The following is a 16,275-nucleotide window of genomic DNA, read 5'->3' as shown; positions in this document are numbered from 1 at the left end:
ACTTCTGTGTACACTGAAAGTATTTAATCCAAAAAGGCCATCCTAGAGCTGGGAAAGCTGCCTTTGATGGTAATAAACAGACATTTTCTCTCTTCCCTCTTTGATTTCTCCCCCACCCCCCGCATCCACTGTTAGTCTTACCATTGGGGAGAATATGGGTTTGCTTGACTGTAGTGAGTGATAACTGGCACACCAGAACAAATACTAGATTCAGGCAGCTGCATAATTATTATATACTCATTGAATACCTGTGCTCAACTACAGGAGTTAGAGCTGAAAGCTGTCTCTTCCATGGAGGCTGTCTGCAGTCCCCCTGAATGTGAAATTCTTCCTTGTTGCCTCTCCTAGGGCTTAAGCCAATGGCCTTTGATGACAACTGGAGTCTTCCCATTGACTTTCATGGCTATTGCATCAAGTCACTCAATTGCTGTCACGTGGAATTTTGCTGTGAATACATTTTGAAATTCAGTGGTGTTTTAAGTGTCTTCTCTTCATTGGGCCTGGCTCCCCAAACACTTTCACACAAGGATCTTTTCTCACATAGTAATTCTATCAGTGCCAAAAGGGGCCCTTCCATGAGCTAGCGAAATGAGCTACATAGGGTTGTACAGAATTGTAAATGCTCTCTCATACCTGTCAAAGTCAATGGGACTCCTTGTGTGCATCATAATGGGCTTAAAGGATTTGGTGCCTGAATCTCTTAAGCACCTAAATCCCAGCCTACAGCCCTGGATCAGTTGTTTATAAAGGAATTGGAGACCTTTTTGGGTGAATGATGCTCTATCACTGTAATTTAGTACACTTTTCTTTCTAATCAGCCAGCCTTTAGAACTGACTTGTGGGGGCAGAATTGGTTGGGGTTTTTTTTTGTTTTTTTTTAATCTACATTTGTTCTGACAAAATCCAATGGAAAGGAATCTCTCCACTTGTTTGGTATGTTGCAGGCAACGTATTTATGATGACATTTTTACCTTAGGGTTCTAAAATACGAATCTATAGGATGCATAAGAAAGACAAAGTCCTATCGGATCGGATCTGGCACTCAGATGCATTGAGCTTGGCCCTACCAACACCTCAGGTTAGACAGACACCTGTCAGGAATGATCTATTTTAGACAGTGCTTGGTCCTGCCGTGAGGGCAGGGGACTGGACTGGATGACCTCTCGAGGCCCCTTCCAGTTCTAGGATTCTCTCCTGGAAGGCACTGAGCACAAACCAGTGGCCTGTGATTATGTAACACTTCCAATGTGGGCGTGCTGCCAAGACCCGGCTAGAATTCCCCATTGTACTGGTGCATGTCAGGGCATGTCTAACGATCAGCCACGTCAAATGGAGCATAAATTGGGAGTACCAGAGCACCAGGGGGCCTGCGTCCCTGACCTTCCTCCCCGTTTGTCAGAGCTCAGAACGAGTTTCTTATCAAGCGGAGTACTGCCGGCTCAAGCCCCCCACAATCATGAGGCAGGGCCTCAAAACCCAAGGAGGCTGGGTTAGAAACATGAGGGACTTTTCTTTAGGCTTTCTGAGGCGTTTCTTTACCATCTCATTTCTGAGCCTTTCGTGTGCACTCAGGTCACATTGTCAAGATTTTCCCTGAACCCAGAAGCAATAGAAACACACGTGTTTTAATACTAGGTGGGGAGTCACACTCAGGGTTGCTTCTGTGGGCCTAGCTCACACTTGAGGCCCCTGGCATCCTCTCATATTCCCCACAAGCCCCCTGTGCCACCCTCCTGCCCCCTCTGTTTGAGAAACTCTCTGATCTCCCTCATTTTCCCTTTTCCTGCCTAATGGCTCGTGGCTTTTAGCCGTGTTCTGGGGGCTCTTTGGGCCCTCATTCCCAGGGGCTCTGTGTTTCCCCAGTCCCTCACCCCACCCTGCTGATTCCTTTTCATTCTCTCTGGGAGAGACGGCCTTCAAAGGTGTTTCTATTTTAAACTTGGCTGGGATGAAGGGTGAGGCTGCACTGGAGGGAGAGGTGCTGTGCTAGCAGGGGTGAAAGGCTCTGTCCTTAACGCCAGTCCGCTGAAGAAGTGGGCTGTGCCCATGAACTCTCATGATATCATCTACAAATTGTATTTGTCTCTAAGAGGCTGCAGGACTATTTGTTAGTTTTTAAGTTTTTTCAGTTACAGACTAACTCGGCTCCCCCCTGAAACGTCTGCCCACCCACTTGTTAATCAACAGGCAAAGGCAGACCTGCTGGCGCACCCACCAGCTCTAAAGCCGCGGTCATGGGCCCCATATTTCTCCACTTCTTGAGGGTTTTTTTTTCCAGTAGTCACCAAAATCAACAAGGTGCTGCCTGGTGCTGCCTAGAACCACAGGCACAGACTCTGTGAGAACTCCAGGGCTGGTGCACACACCGGGAACAATGAGCAGGTGCCAGTAGCCACCCCCCATCCCTTCATCTCCACCCCACAGCACCTGCAGGCAGCCCTAGTCCTGCCATGCTTGCCCAGAACTTCCAGACCACCACGAAACAGCTGTTTTGCAGCTTTCAGAGACTCCAAGAGGGAAGGGGAAGAGCCCGAATGGAACGTTCTTGAGGGAGGGGAGAAGGGGCAGAGGCTTGGGGAAGGCGTGGGGTGGGGGTAGGGCCAGAGGGGGTTAAGCATCCCCCCAGCCAGAGGGGAAGTCAGCACTTCTCCCTTTTTCATTTGTAAGCCCCTAAACTCTTTCAACTGGAGGTGTGGACCCCTTTGGAACTCTTAGGCCCCTCCACACCAGGGACCACTGGCCTAGACTACTCTCTGCTGTTTTTGGAGTGGTTCAGCTGCCACGTTCAAGCAGCGAGCGCAGGCCTCGCGAGTCTGGCCCATGCAAGCCGAGACTCTTGCAAAATCACCCACCGGCAGGCACTGGGGATTTGCCCAAAACATCAACTCGCCTGTGCTTCTTGCTCAGCTGTGAGAGTTGGCCCCCCTGCTACGCAGGTTCTGGGAATGTGAAGCTGCGGGCTCGCCCACACTGAAAAGGCTGCATTGGCTCAGCTGTGCCGCCATTGCACTTTACTGAAGATGCTCGAGGCAGGCAACCCATCGAGGTGCTCCGTGTGGCCCATGAGACATTTTGCTGACGCGGTCCCCACGCACAGGGCTGTCAGATTCCACTGGTTTCCAGCACAATGGTTTTTTCCTACCCATATCACTAACATGACACATGTAAAGCCAGGGCACGCGAAGCGAGGTGCGTGCTGATTGCGCACAATGCAGGCTGGAAAATCCCGTTCCCCTCCCTCCAATCACAGCGCTGTTATGGTTCAATCGGCACAGCCCACCAAGTCTAGGCACGCAGACGCAGGGAGCACAACGGCCCTACCCCAGGAGACTGTCCTGTTTAGGATAAACTTGTGGCACACTGAGATGAAGCTGGCTCACTATCTGAGGTTGCCCATCACTGCTTTAAGCCAATGGCTGAGAAATCTCCCAGCAGCTCAGGATGTGTCTACACTGGAGAGCTTAGAGAGGCACAGCTGCCCTGATGTCTTCGCACTACTGTCAGATCTCCCTGTGCCGGCAGGAGACAGTTCTCCCAACGACATAATGAAACCACAAGCGCAGTAGCTGTGTTGGCAGGAGACGCTCTCCCACTGAACTGTGTCACTTAGGGATATGGATTTTTCACACCCCAGAGTGACGTAGTTACACGGCCATAGGTCTGCAGCACAGACAAGACCTAAGCTGGTCCAAGAGCGTCCGGGAAACACGGCGTTTCTGCCTTGACTAGTTTTAGCATTTACTTTCCACTTACTTACTGAATGAGAGATGAGCTCCTGGACTTTTGATGGGGGTTGCAAAAACTATCCACAGTCACTCAGGGGTTTTCAAACTTTTTTTCCCATGCCCCAGTTGATGAAAATTGTTGATGGCCATGCCCCAGCATCATTTGCCTAGAGGGCTAGGTCCAGGGAAGGGCTGAGGAGGGGGTGTCGGAGGTGGCACAAGCTTTGGTTGTGGAAGGGGGTCAGAGCTGGGGCAGGAGGAGCTTACCTGGAATGGCACCCGGTCAGCGGTGCAGTGGGGGTGCTAAAACAGGCATCCTGCCTCCTCGGACATGGCAGACCAGGCTGTGCCCCAGAAGCAGCCAGTAGCGGGTTCCCAGCCAGTGGGAGGGCGGAGCTAGTGCTGAGGGCAGGGGCAGTGCGGGGAGCCCTGTGCGCTCTCCCCCTCCTTCCCGCCCCCCACCTAAGAGTCAGGCCTGCTGCCGACCACTTCTAGCGCACAGCACAGTCTGCAGGGCCTGGACAGGCAGGGAGCTGCCTTAGCACTCCCATTGGTCACCTGACCCTCCCCCCCCCAGTAGCAATGAGACCCAGTGCCGGACATACCACAGTTTGGACACCACTGCTGTGGTTACTTAGGGCTTCAGGGGGGCTATTATACCTCACTCTGCAGGACTTACTCCAGTCTGTAATTTCTAAAGGTCAAGAGGGTGCGCTCAGGCTAGCCTGCCTGTGGCACGTGCATCTGCTTGGAAGCATTTGCCTCTGCCCCCCGTCAGACAGGTTTCTGGCTGGGATGGCCCACAGATCTGACCCGGTGGGGCAGTGACTATGGTCCTAAAAGTGTTGGTGCATGAAGCTGCCTCTCTCTCACATACTTTTTCCTTTCATATGAAATTTTAATGAGTGCTTGACCTGCCTTATGTCAGATTCCAGATTTTACTGTGTTAATTGTATTAACACAGACCATTAACCTCTGGTGCGTTACAGTCGACAGCGACAGTGGTATGCACTAAAGCCATGGCTGGGAGACATTACTGACCAGGCTGACATTAACTTGCTGGCATTGGATCGGGAGCACTTTTACCAGCTGGGGTAGCACAGACTGCAGATTTCACACCCACTTTGGGAAGAAAGCTGTTCAAATACTATCCTCAAGTCACAGAGGGAGTGGGAAATAGCCTGGTTACAGCCGAGCCTTTTGGAAGAGAAGGAAATTGATCATAGAATCATAGAATACTAGGACTGGAAGGGACCTCGAGAGGTCATCGAGTCCAGTCCCCTGCCCTCATGGCAGGACCAAATACTGTCTAGACCATCCCTGATAGACATTTATCTAACCTACTCTTCAATATCTCCAGAGATGGAGATTCCACAACCTCCCTGGGCAATTTATTCCAGTGTTTAACTACCCTGACAGTTAGGAACTTTTTCCTAATGTCCAACCTAAACCTCCCTTGCTGCAGTTTAAGCCCATTGCTTCTTGTTCTATCCTCAGAGGCCAAGATGAACAAGTTTTCTCCTTCCTCCTTGTGACACCCTTTTAGATATTTGAAAACCGCTATCATGTCCCCCCTTAATCTTCTTTTTTCCAAACTAAACAAGCCCAGTTCATGAAGCCTGGCTTCATAGGTCATGTTCTCTAAACCTTTAATCATTCTTGTCGCTCTTCTCTGTACCCTTTCCAATTTCTCCACATCTTTCTTGAAATGTGGCGCCCAGAACTGGACACAGTACTCCAGCTGAGGCCTAACTAGTGCAGAGTAGAGCGGCAGAATGACTTCACGAGTTTTGCTTACAACACACCTGTTGATACAACCTAGAATCATATTTGCTTTTTTTGCAACAGCATCACACTGTTGGCTCATATTCAACTTGTGGTCCACTATGACCCCTAGATCCCTTTCCGCCATGCTCCTTCCTAGACAGTCGCTTCCCATCTTGTATGTATGGAACTGATTGTTCCTTCCTAAGTGGAGCACTTTGCATTTCTCTTTATTAAACCTCATCCTGTTTACCTCTGACCATTTCTCTAACTTGCTAAGGTCATTTTGAATTATGTCCCTATCCTCCAAAGAAGTTGCAACCCCACCCAGTTTGGTATCATCTGCAAACTTAATAAGCGTACTCTCTATCCCAATATCTACATCATTGATGAAGATATTGAACAGTACGGGTCCCAAAACAGACCCTTGAGGAACTCCACTTGTTATCCCTTTCCAGCAGGATTTAGAACCATTAACAACAACTCTCTGACTACGGTTATCCAGCCAATTATGCACCCACCTTATCGTGGCCCTATCTAAGTTATATTTGCCTAGTTTATCAATAAGAATATCATGCGAGACCGTATCAAATGCCTTACTAAAGTCTAGGTATATGACATCCACCGCTTCTCCCTTATCCACAAGGCTCGTTATCCTATCAAAGAAAGCTATCAGATTAGTTTGGCATGACTTGTTCTTCACAAACCCATGCTGGCTATTCCCTATCACTTTATTACCTTCCAAGTGTTTGCATATGATTTCCTTAATTACCTGCTCCATTATCTTCCCTGGGACAGACGTTAAACTGACCGGTCTGTAGTTTCCTGGGTTGTTCTTATTCCCCTTTTTATAGATGGGCACAATATTTGCCCTTTTCCAGTCTTCTGGAATCTCCCCTGTCTGCCATGATTTTTCAAAGATCATAGCTAAAGGCTCAGATACCTCCTCTATCAGCTCCTTGAGTATCCTGGGATGCATTTCATCAGGACCTGGTGACTTGCTGACATCTAACTTTCCTACGTGATTTTTAACTTGTTCTTTGTGTATCCTATCTTCTAAACTTACCCTCTCTCTGCTTGTATTCACTACGTTAGGCACACCTCCAGACTTCTCGGTGAAGACCGAAACAAAGAAGTCATTGAGCATCTCCGCCATTTCCAAGTTCCCTGTTACTGCTTCTCCCTCCTCACTAAGCAGTGGGCCTACCCTGTCCTTGGTCTTCCTCTTGCTTTTAATGTATTTATAAAAGGTCTTCTTGTTTCCCTTTATGCCTGTAGCTAGTTTGATCTCATTTTGTGCCTTTGCCTTTCTAATCTTGCCCCTGCATTCCCGTGTTGCTTGCCTATATTCCTCCTTTGTTAGTTGTCCTAGTTTCCATTTTTTATGAGACTACTTTTTTATTTTGAGATCGTGCAAGATCTCCTTGTTAAGCCAAGCTGGTCTTTTGCCATATTTTCTATCTTTCCTACACAGCGGAATTGTTTGCTTTTGGGCCCTTAACAACGTCCCTTTGAAATACTTCCAACTCTCCTCAGTTGTTTTTCCCTTCAGTCTTGCTTCCCATGGGACCTTACCTACAAGTTCTCTGAGCTTATCAAAATCTGCCTTCCTGAAATCCATTACCTCAATTGTGCTGGTCTCCCTTCTACCTTTCCTTAAGATCATGAACTCTATTATTTCGTGATCACTGTCCCCTATACTGTCTTCCACTTTCAAGTTCTCAACTAGTTCCTCCCTATTTGTTAAAACCAAATCCAGAACAGCTTCTCCTCTGGTAGCTTTTTCAACCTTCTGAAACAGAAAGTTGTCTCCAATGCAGTCCAGAAACTTATTGGATAGCCTGTGCCTCGCTGTGTTAGTTTCCCAACATATGTCTGGATAGTTGAAGTCCCCCATCACCACCAAATCTTGGGCTTTGGATAGTTTTGTTAATTGTTTAAAAAAGGCCTCATCCACCTCTTCCACCTGGCTAGGTGGCCTGTAGTAGACTCCTAGCATGATATCACCCTCGTTTTTTACCCCTTTTAGCTTAACCCAGAGACTCTCTACACAGCTATCTCCTACATTCATCTCCACTTCAGTCCAAGTGTGTACATTTTTAATATACAAGGCAACCCCTCCTCCCTTTTTTCCCTGTCTGTCCTTCCTGAGCAAGCCGTACCCTTCCATACCAACATTCCAATCATGCGTCCCATCCCACCAGGTTTCTGTAATACCAATGATATCATAGTTGTATTTATTGGTTAGCAATTCCAGTTCTTCCTGCTTATTACCCATACTTCTCGCATTTGTATATAGGCATCTAAGATACTGATTTGATCTTGCCTCCCTGTTGTGCCCTGACCCTCCTTTCTCCTTCCCATTATAGGCCGTAGTCCCCCCCATTTCCAACCCATCTCCCAGTCCCGCACATGCAGCACTTACCTGTGGGCTTTGTTCACCTGCCCCCAACTAGTCGCTTCCCATTCTGTATGTGTGAAACTGATTGTTCCTTCCTAAGTGGAGCACTTTGCATTTGTGAAGGATAAAATTCTTTGCCTCTGTCTGGTTATTGCAGCATGAAATAAAAGGTCATTCACTGTTCCGGGGTGAGCTTTCGGCAACACCTGATCTCAATCTGGTATCCAGGGTGGTGTCCTGGGCAGATTTCCAAAATACCTAACTACCTTTTGGGGCTGGGCCTTAGGTATCTCACTCCTATTGAAATCACAGAACGGGAGGTGTCTAAATGCCAGCTGGGGTTAGGAACACCAATCCCATGAGGTTTCATTGACAGTTTTGAACATCTACAACTTGGACTTTCACTCTGAATTTCCAGGTGGTGATCGATCACATCCAAACCCGTAACATGATTGTAAGGCCAGAATTGGCCATGTCTCCGCTCTGCCAGAGCACTTGTACCATTGTCTTTAGCTGCTTCCCTCAGTGACAGATTACCCCTCTCCGTAGGAAATTGACTTCTCTGAGCAGCAGTAGGAAAGTCAACAGAAGAAGTCTTCTATCGGCTTAGCTGGCTTTCTACCACAAGTTAGACCTGCTTAATTTTTCACAGTCCTGAGTGACATTGCTAGGGCAGCATTAAAATTTAGACCAGGCCTTCTGTACATGCTCAGTTTACAGCTTCAGCTTATTTGGGGCTGGCGTTTCAAAGGAGCTCAGCGTTTCATTTGGCATCGCAGCATAGTGGCCAGATTTGAAAAGTGCTTAGGCCCCACTAGGCCTGATAAAAGGGGGAGGGACAAAGGGGGCAATAGAGGCCAGATTCTCAGGCCCTTTAAATTGCCACTGGAGCTCCACCTGGTATGGCCTGGGTGCTGCTGAAGGGCTGGTAGAGGAAGGCTAGCTCCAGCCTCACCTCTTCTGCCCAAAGCCCTGCCTTTTTTCCAGGATCACAGAGTCACCCCTCCTTGCCCAGGGGCCTGGCGGTTCAGTCAGCTCCCCTTAAACCCACCCAGCAGCTCCCAATGAGAATGTGAGAACGATGAGAGCTTGTGGGCTCGCCCAAAAATCGGGCTGTAATATTCTTTACTTGTGCTTTTTTCTTTTTTTAAAACAATAGTTTTATCAGAGAGACAACCTTTCAGCTCTAAAGAAACCATGTTGACGACAGTGGGAGAACTTTCTAAAGTGCCTAAAAGAGTCCACTGTCCATGCCACTGTGAAACAGCTCAAATTAAGTTCTTTAAAGTCCTTTTTTTCAGGTTTCTTCCTTTGTAGCCTCTTAGGACGGGCGAGGGAGTTTCAAAAGCCAACTGAAGACAAAGGACTGATGGCGTCCCATCAGTGGTCACCAACCGGTCAATCGGGATCTACAGGAAGATCTCGGAGCCTCTGACAGGTGATCCTGACTGGTTTGGCTAAGGGACTATCGAGTGCGGACACGTCAGCTGCCCCTTCCCCCACTGCTGCACATCTCCTGCCCTTTGCCTTGGAGCTGTCTCCTCTAACCCCCGGGAACCTCCTGCTTGCTGAGCAGGGATGGGGAGGAAGAAGAAGGACTCTGATGTGAAGGTGCCCCCTCTCCCACCCTGTAGCCTATGCCCACAGAGCAGAGAGGGGGCACAACAGGGCTTGTGATGGAGTTTGCTAGCTGTTTTGGGGAGTGGTTCAGGGCCAGGGCAGGGGTGAGCCTGCATTAGCACCCACTGCACCACCACCCAAGAGCCACCTGAGGTCAGCTGTTCCAGGTCAGAACCCACATCCTGAAACCCTACCCCATCCCGAACCCCAAATCCCTCCCTTGCCCCAAGCACCCCTGCATCCAAACACCCTCCCAGAGCCTGCACCTGGAACCCCCTCCAGTACCCCAACTGCCTGACCCAAGCTCAGCTCAGAGCCCCTCTCACACTCCAAATCCCTTAGTCCAAGACCAGAGCCTGCACCCCTGCCCTCTGCCCCTGCCTGGTGAAAGTGAGGGAGGATGGGGGAGGGAGGGAGGATGGAGTGAGCAGAGAAGGGGGCACAAAGGAAGCGGGACAAGAGTATTTGGGTCTGAGGTAGATCTTAGATTACACTTAAATTCAAAAAGTGATCTCATGCTTAAAAGGTTGGAGACCACTGTCTTAAATAGACTCCTCCCCCCCCCCCAAGGCATGAACCTTTGTTCAATCTCCCCATCCTCATGGAAAAGTACCATATTCAAGATGGATCCCAGTACCACAAGGCATCATGACATGTCTTTCTTAGATCAACCACAGTTTGGGCTTACAGGAAAAATAAAACAATTCATGGGTCATTGGTTTGAGTATTGAACCATTAAGTTCCTAAAGTGACTCTCATTTGCACATTTAGATTTAAAAACCAGACTCACACTTCATGTTCCTAACTTCATACACTTTAAAATGACATGTTACATGACCTGGTTTGCATAAAGCATCTTCAAGATATGCATATTCATAAGCCAATTTTAATAAAGCATAGGTGGGCTGTGACAGGTATGCTAAGTGCTACCTTGGCAGAAGCTGCACTTGTTAGAATGCAATGGTAGCTCTTGAAATTTGCCTGCTCTTTGCAAAAAACAATTCTTAGATGTAAAGCATGATTTCAGTATAACGCCACTCATTCCGCGACAGGCTACTGGTGGGGCCTCATACATCGTACTATTAAATGAAAGACGTTTTCATTATAATAAACATCCTAATTTAAGACTAAACCACTTCGACGTTTCCCCCCCATCAGCTCTTTATTTTTTGTAACCATGTTAGGACTGTTGAGATTTGAAATGTATGCGGAACGGTGCACTGACGTTCTGACTGGGCATAGCTGTAGTAAATGAATACCACAGGTAAATGGTTGTCTCAGCTTACCAGAACTGTCGAAAAACCCCTTGAAATAGCTGTACGCAATGCAGGCAGTCCCCGGGTTACATACAAGATAGGGACTGTAGGTTTGTTCTTAAGTTGAATTTGTATGTAAGTCAGAACTGGTACATATTGTAGGGGAAACTCTAGCCAAACATTTCTCCAGAGCTCAGTTTTATTCTCCCGCACCTCACTTCCCTCAGTCCTTTATTCTCAAGCTGAGGTGTCTGATGAGAAAAGCCGCTCCACGTCTCCCTGGTCTGCTTGGGGGGGGGGAAAGGGGAAGGGCGCTAGCTTCGTGTCTCCCTGGTCTACTGGGGGAAGCAGCTAGTGCGCTGTTGTCTCACCCCGTTTGTAAGTAGGGATCCGATGTAAGTCGGATCCATGTAACCCGGGGACTGCCTGTATATAATATGTGAAGTTGGAACCATGCAAAAATGGGGGAGGCCTTGCAAGAAATTTGCTTAAAATTCAAGAAGAAGTTCAAAAAGATGGGGCTTTAGCTGCAGCACTCTCTGAGTCCTGTATTATTTATGACTTTGTTGAAAAAAAGGTCCTTATTTTATACTTGGTCTTCTTACATACCAGCAGAAATACCTGGCGTCGCCCAGGGAAAATATAGTAAAAGATGTGATGAATGAACTATGTCAATGACATTAACATAGCATATTTTATTGGAAATGCTTTTCTCTTATATATTACTTTAAGACATGAACATAGCTAGTACTTTTTCTGTTATCATAGGGCAAGAATCTTGTAGTTGCAGTTTATGTGACGCTTAACAGATGAGTCCAGAAAATGGCTATGATCAGGTGCTAATTAGTGGCCCAATTGGGGCTCTGGGGGCTCAATTGGGATTCTGGGGAACCGATTTTGAGCTATAACCAATCCAGTTAGGAAATCAGTAGTATCTGTGCAAAATTTTGTGTTTCTATGATCAGGCGCTACTAAAAGCTAATTATCAGTGGGCCCAATTGGGGTTCCGGGGGGAACCAGGGGAACCAATTTTGAGATATAACCAATCCAGTTATTTAAGTTAGGAAATCAGTAGGATCTGTGCAAAATTTGGTGTTTCTAGCTCTTACCATTTTGGAGATCTTTCAGGACAAACAAACTTTTGGAAATATTGATAAGAAGATACGAACATAAGACCAGCCAGACTGGGTCAGACCAGAGATCCGTCTAATCAGTATACTGTCTGCCGACAGTGGCCAATACCAGGTGCCATAGAGGGAATGAACAGAACAGGGAATCATCAAGTGATCGCTCTCCTGTCGCCCATTCCCAGTATCTGACAGAGGTTAAGGACACCTCCCTGCCCATCCTGGCTAACAGGAGGGATGTAAAATCCCCTTCAATCAGTTATGTTTAACCAGTTCACTGCTTAAATTGGGGCAGGCTGAAGCAGCCCCCTCACTATGGGTGGGGGTTGCTCTGGCCCAGCTGAAGTGACCCCACCCATGGTGGGCTCCTCCCGGCTGGAGCAGCCCTCTTGCCGTGGCAGGCGGGGTGAGGGTGGGGGGGCTGCTTCAGCTCCTATGGGTTAACCATGACAGGTAAGCATCGCCCATTAAGGATGAGGCTTACCAGTTAACCATTCACATCCCTAGCTAATAGCCATTGATGGACCTACCCTCCATGAATTTATCTAAGTCTTTTTTTAACCCTGTTATAGTCTTGGCCTTCACAACATCCTCTGGCAAGGAGTCCCACAGGTGGACAGTGTGTTGTGTGAAGACGTACGTCCTTTTGTTTGTTTTAAACCTGTTACCCATTAATTTCATTTGGTGACCTCTTGTTCTTGTGTTATGAGACCAAGTCAATAACTTTTCCTTATTCACATTCTCCACGCCCGTCATGATGCTATAGACCTTGGTCATATTCCTCCCGCCTTAGTCATCTCTTTTCCAAGTTGAAAAAGAATGCTTTACTAATCTCTCCTCCTATGGCAGCCGTTCCAAACCCCTAATCATTTTTGTTGTCCTTTTTTGCACTCTCCCCAATGCCAAGACATCTTCTTTGAGGAGAGGTGACCACATCGGCATGCAGTATTCAACGTATCGCATCATGATGCTAGTTCTGAAAAACCACGGAGCCAAAGTCAGCAGCTCTGTGTTTCATGAAACGGGCTGGATGACCACTCAGGTTTCATGGGAATGGGATTTGTGTTCATCTGAAGCAGCAGCCCGAGTCCCTTTTGCACTGGAAAAGTTTGACAGCTCTCCTGAGAGCTCTCAGATTCCCCTGCTCTTTATACAATTTCAGTCATCAGTGAGCGCGTGGGGAAACAAGGGCTTTGTAACTTAGCTGACCAGCCACATTGTGTACATCATGAGTACTCACAGCACCAACAGCTCACAAACAGTCTGAAATCATTATAGCGGACATCTTTTGTTCAATAAACAAATTGTTAAACAATAGGGAACTGTGAATAAATTCCAGAACAGCATCTTCTCCTCTCAGACAACTCAGCCCCAGGAAAATGCACTCCAATTGCTGAATGAGTCATTGGGAATTGTTTGCCCAGTGTTTATTTTAGTGGTTCCAATTGCTGACATGATACCTTTTTCATTGCTGCAGATTTGGTTCAGAGTTGTTGCTTGATAATGGAATTTTGCTTGGTAAGAGGAGCAGGCAGGTAGGTCTCTAACACTCACTGAAAAGCTTACAGTGTTGGTATTCTTTAATACTCCCTTCTGCTAAAGTCTTTTGCTTGGTTTTATTTAATTCCTCAGGGTATGTCTACACTAGTTATTTTGAAATAGCTTATTTTGAAATAACGCGTCTACACACAAAATGCATTTCAAAATAGCGTTTTGCTATTGCAAAATAGCGCGTCCACACTGAGTGGACACTGCATTGCATTTAAGGCCGGCTGGAACCAGGTCAGCCGGTTCTCAGGTTTCCCTGCTTGCTTGCCTGCCTTGATGAGGGACAGCAAAGCATTTTGTGTCTGCGTGCTCTAGTTGCCCTCACTTGGGACACCACAGCACTCTGCAACATGGAGCCAGAGCTGCCCCTGGGCACTCTGGTGCTTCTCCTGGACGCGTTGCTGTGAGCCTGTAGGCTTTCTGCAGGCTGCCATCCGGGAGGTCCATCGGGAGGCTGTCAGTATCCAGGAGGCCCTGTGGGAGAGCTTCCACCCTGAGGAGCACTAAGAGCCTCCCTGGTCTGCCCCACTAGGGGCTTCTGCCTCATTCCTCCCTCACGTCCTTCCACTTACCCCTCCCTAATCCCCCTTCCTGATGTCAAATAAAATATATGTATTTTAATGAACACAAACTCTCTTTATTTAACAAAACTGGGGGGGGTGGGGGGATGAAAGTCTGGTAAGACTGGGGAAAGGAGGCAGCAGAGAGGAGGAGAGAGAGTGGGAGAGGGGAGGGGGAAACCTGGGAGGAGGGAGCTGGAAGGGGAAAGCAAAGGGAAGAAGGGGGCGGGGAAGTTCAGGGTTGGGGGTCTCGCCGGACCAACTTGATTTTCATGCAAACCTGCTCCTAGGTTCGCATGTGGCCTTTGGTGGCCAGGCTGGCAGCTATCCTGCCATAGACGGCCATGTTCCCCCATCTAGTGCAGAGATCATGGATGTTAGGGGCATCCCCCAAACCTGAATAAGGTCCATGATCTCCCCCCTGGACCAGAAAGGTGCCCGGCTTCTCCAGGCCCTGGCAGGCTCCTGGGAGCTGGCAGACTGCTCCTGGGGAGCAGTTGAGGGCTAGCTGCCAGTGGCTTGCTGGCTCACATTTTGGGGTCATTGGGTCCGGGGCAGTGACTGCTGGCTCTGGGCTGGCAGGCTTGGAGCTGGCACAGGCACTGTGGCCAGAGTCTACCCCTTTAAGGGCTCCGGGGGAGCGGGGGAGGAGGAGAGGAGTTTTCCTGGTTGTGCCCAGAGTGGCCAGCAGGGCACCCTGGGAAGGGCTGGAGGCCCCCTATTTCGAAATAAGCATCTACACAGCGCTTATTTCGAAATAGCAATTTCAAAATTGGCGCTATTCCTTGTGGAATGAGGGTTATCAATTTCGAAATAAGCCCTCCGCTATTTCAATTTAATTTCGAAATAGCGGTTTGGCTGTGTAGACGGTAGGAAAGTTATTTTGAAATAACTTTGCTGTGTAGACATAACCTCAGAGAAGTAGAGTTCCACCAAGATAATTTATTTTCTGCAAGTGTCAGATGCAAAAGTTGTAAAAAGGGGAGGGAGTTTTCTTTCTTTCTTTCTTTCTTTCTTTCTTTCTTTCTTTCTTTCTTTCTTTCTTTCTTTCTTTCCGTGACACCACTGTTATTTCTGCTTGGGGATAGAGTATGATGAGCAACATTTCATCTGGGCAGAATTCTCAATGGTGATTACAAGGGCGATGCTATTTCGAAATTCTACTTGCTATCCCATGCCACCATCTGGTGGTAGAGCGCTTGTAAAGCTTAACAGATTTATTTTAGCATAAGCTTTGGTGGGCTGGAACCCAGTTTGTCAGATGCCTGAAGCGGAAACTACAGCTTGACAGGGATATATGCACAGATGCAAAGATGGGAGTGTTACATCGCAATGTGGAGGACCAGTGTGAATGAGGCTAATTCAGTCACAGTGGATCTGGCTTCCTCCCAACCACTGATGAGGTGAGACTAGCAAAAGGGGATTCATGAGGCCTATGAGCATGTGCATGACTAGTAGGCCCTAAGATCACTGATCATTTCCATTTGTCTGCGGAATAATTTTTTCTATATGCACCAACAATGGTATGAATGTGCACCACCAGGATAAACACAAACCTCTCTGTGGACACTCTGCTGATCACCTGGGCAGCACAGGACTCTCTCCTGAGCAGCTGCACAAGCACCCAGCTTACAGGGAATGCTGGGGGGGGGGGGGAGGAGGAAAGGAACCTCAGTGCCCATTAAGGTCCTGATCTTCTAGACAGAGCCTGCCCTGGTACGTACATCCACTGATGTCAGGGAGGAGGCCTTGCTGCACATACAAATTTATTCCACACATGGATGGAAAAGATAAGAGGGAACATTGCTCCCCCGCCCCCAGTATTTAGCATTGGCTAGAATGCAGAGCTGTAGGAATAAAGAGACAAGACAAGTCGCGTGTCTGTGAAAAGCCGGGCTCAGGAACTGGCCCGGGCACCGCACTGTGTAGATAAGAAGTAAGGACCCAAAGTCAGTGAACACTGAGCTCTTGGCACCTCACACGTGCAGAAGCTCCCCATTTGCCGCAATGGAGGGCCCAGCGGTTCTCCCTGCGAGGTCAGTGTCCCCTGGTTTCAAGGCAAGCGGATTAGACCCTTCCTGAGCAGCTCCCATTGAAGACACTAGGGGCTGAGCTGGAGTCCGGGGTGAACACCATTTAAAAATTGTACTGTAAGGGGTGAGCTAAGTTACAAAGGACGCCATAGGGGGCAGGGCCCTCCCCCCCCTTCAGTGCTGCATGGGGCTTTGCACCCAGGGCTCCTGTGGTGATTCAAAAGGCCCAGGGCTTTGGCTA

The sequence above is a fragment of the Pelodiscus sinensis genome, chromosome 16, assembly GCF_052426305.1.
Source record: "Pelodiscus sinensis isolate ZL-2025 chromosome 16, ASM5242630v1, whole genome shotgun sequence".
Lineage (NCBI taxonomy): Eukaryota > Metazoa > Chordata > Testudines > Trionychidae > Pelodiscus > Pelodiscus sinensis.
Note: the sequence above shows the minus strand (reverse complement) of the source record.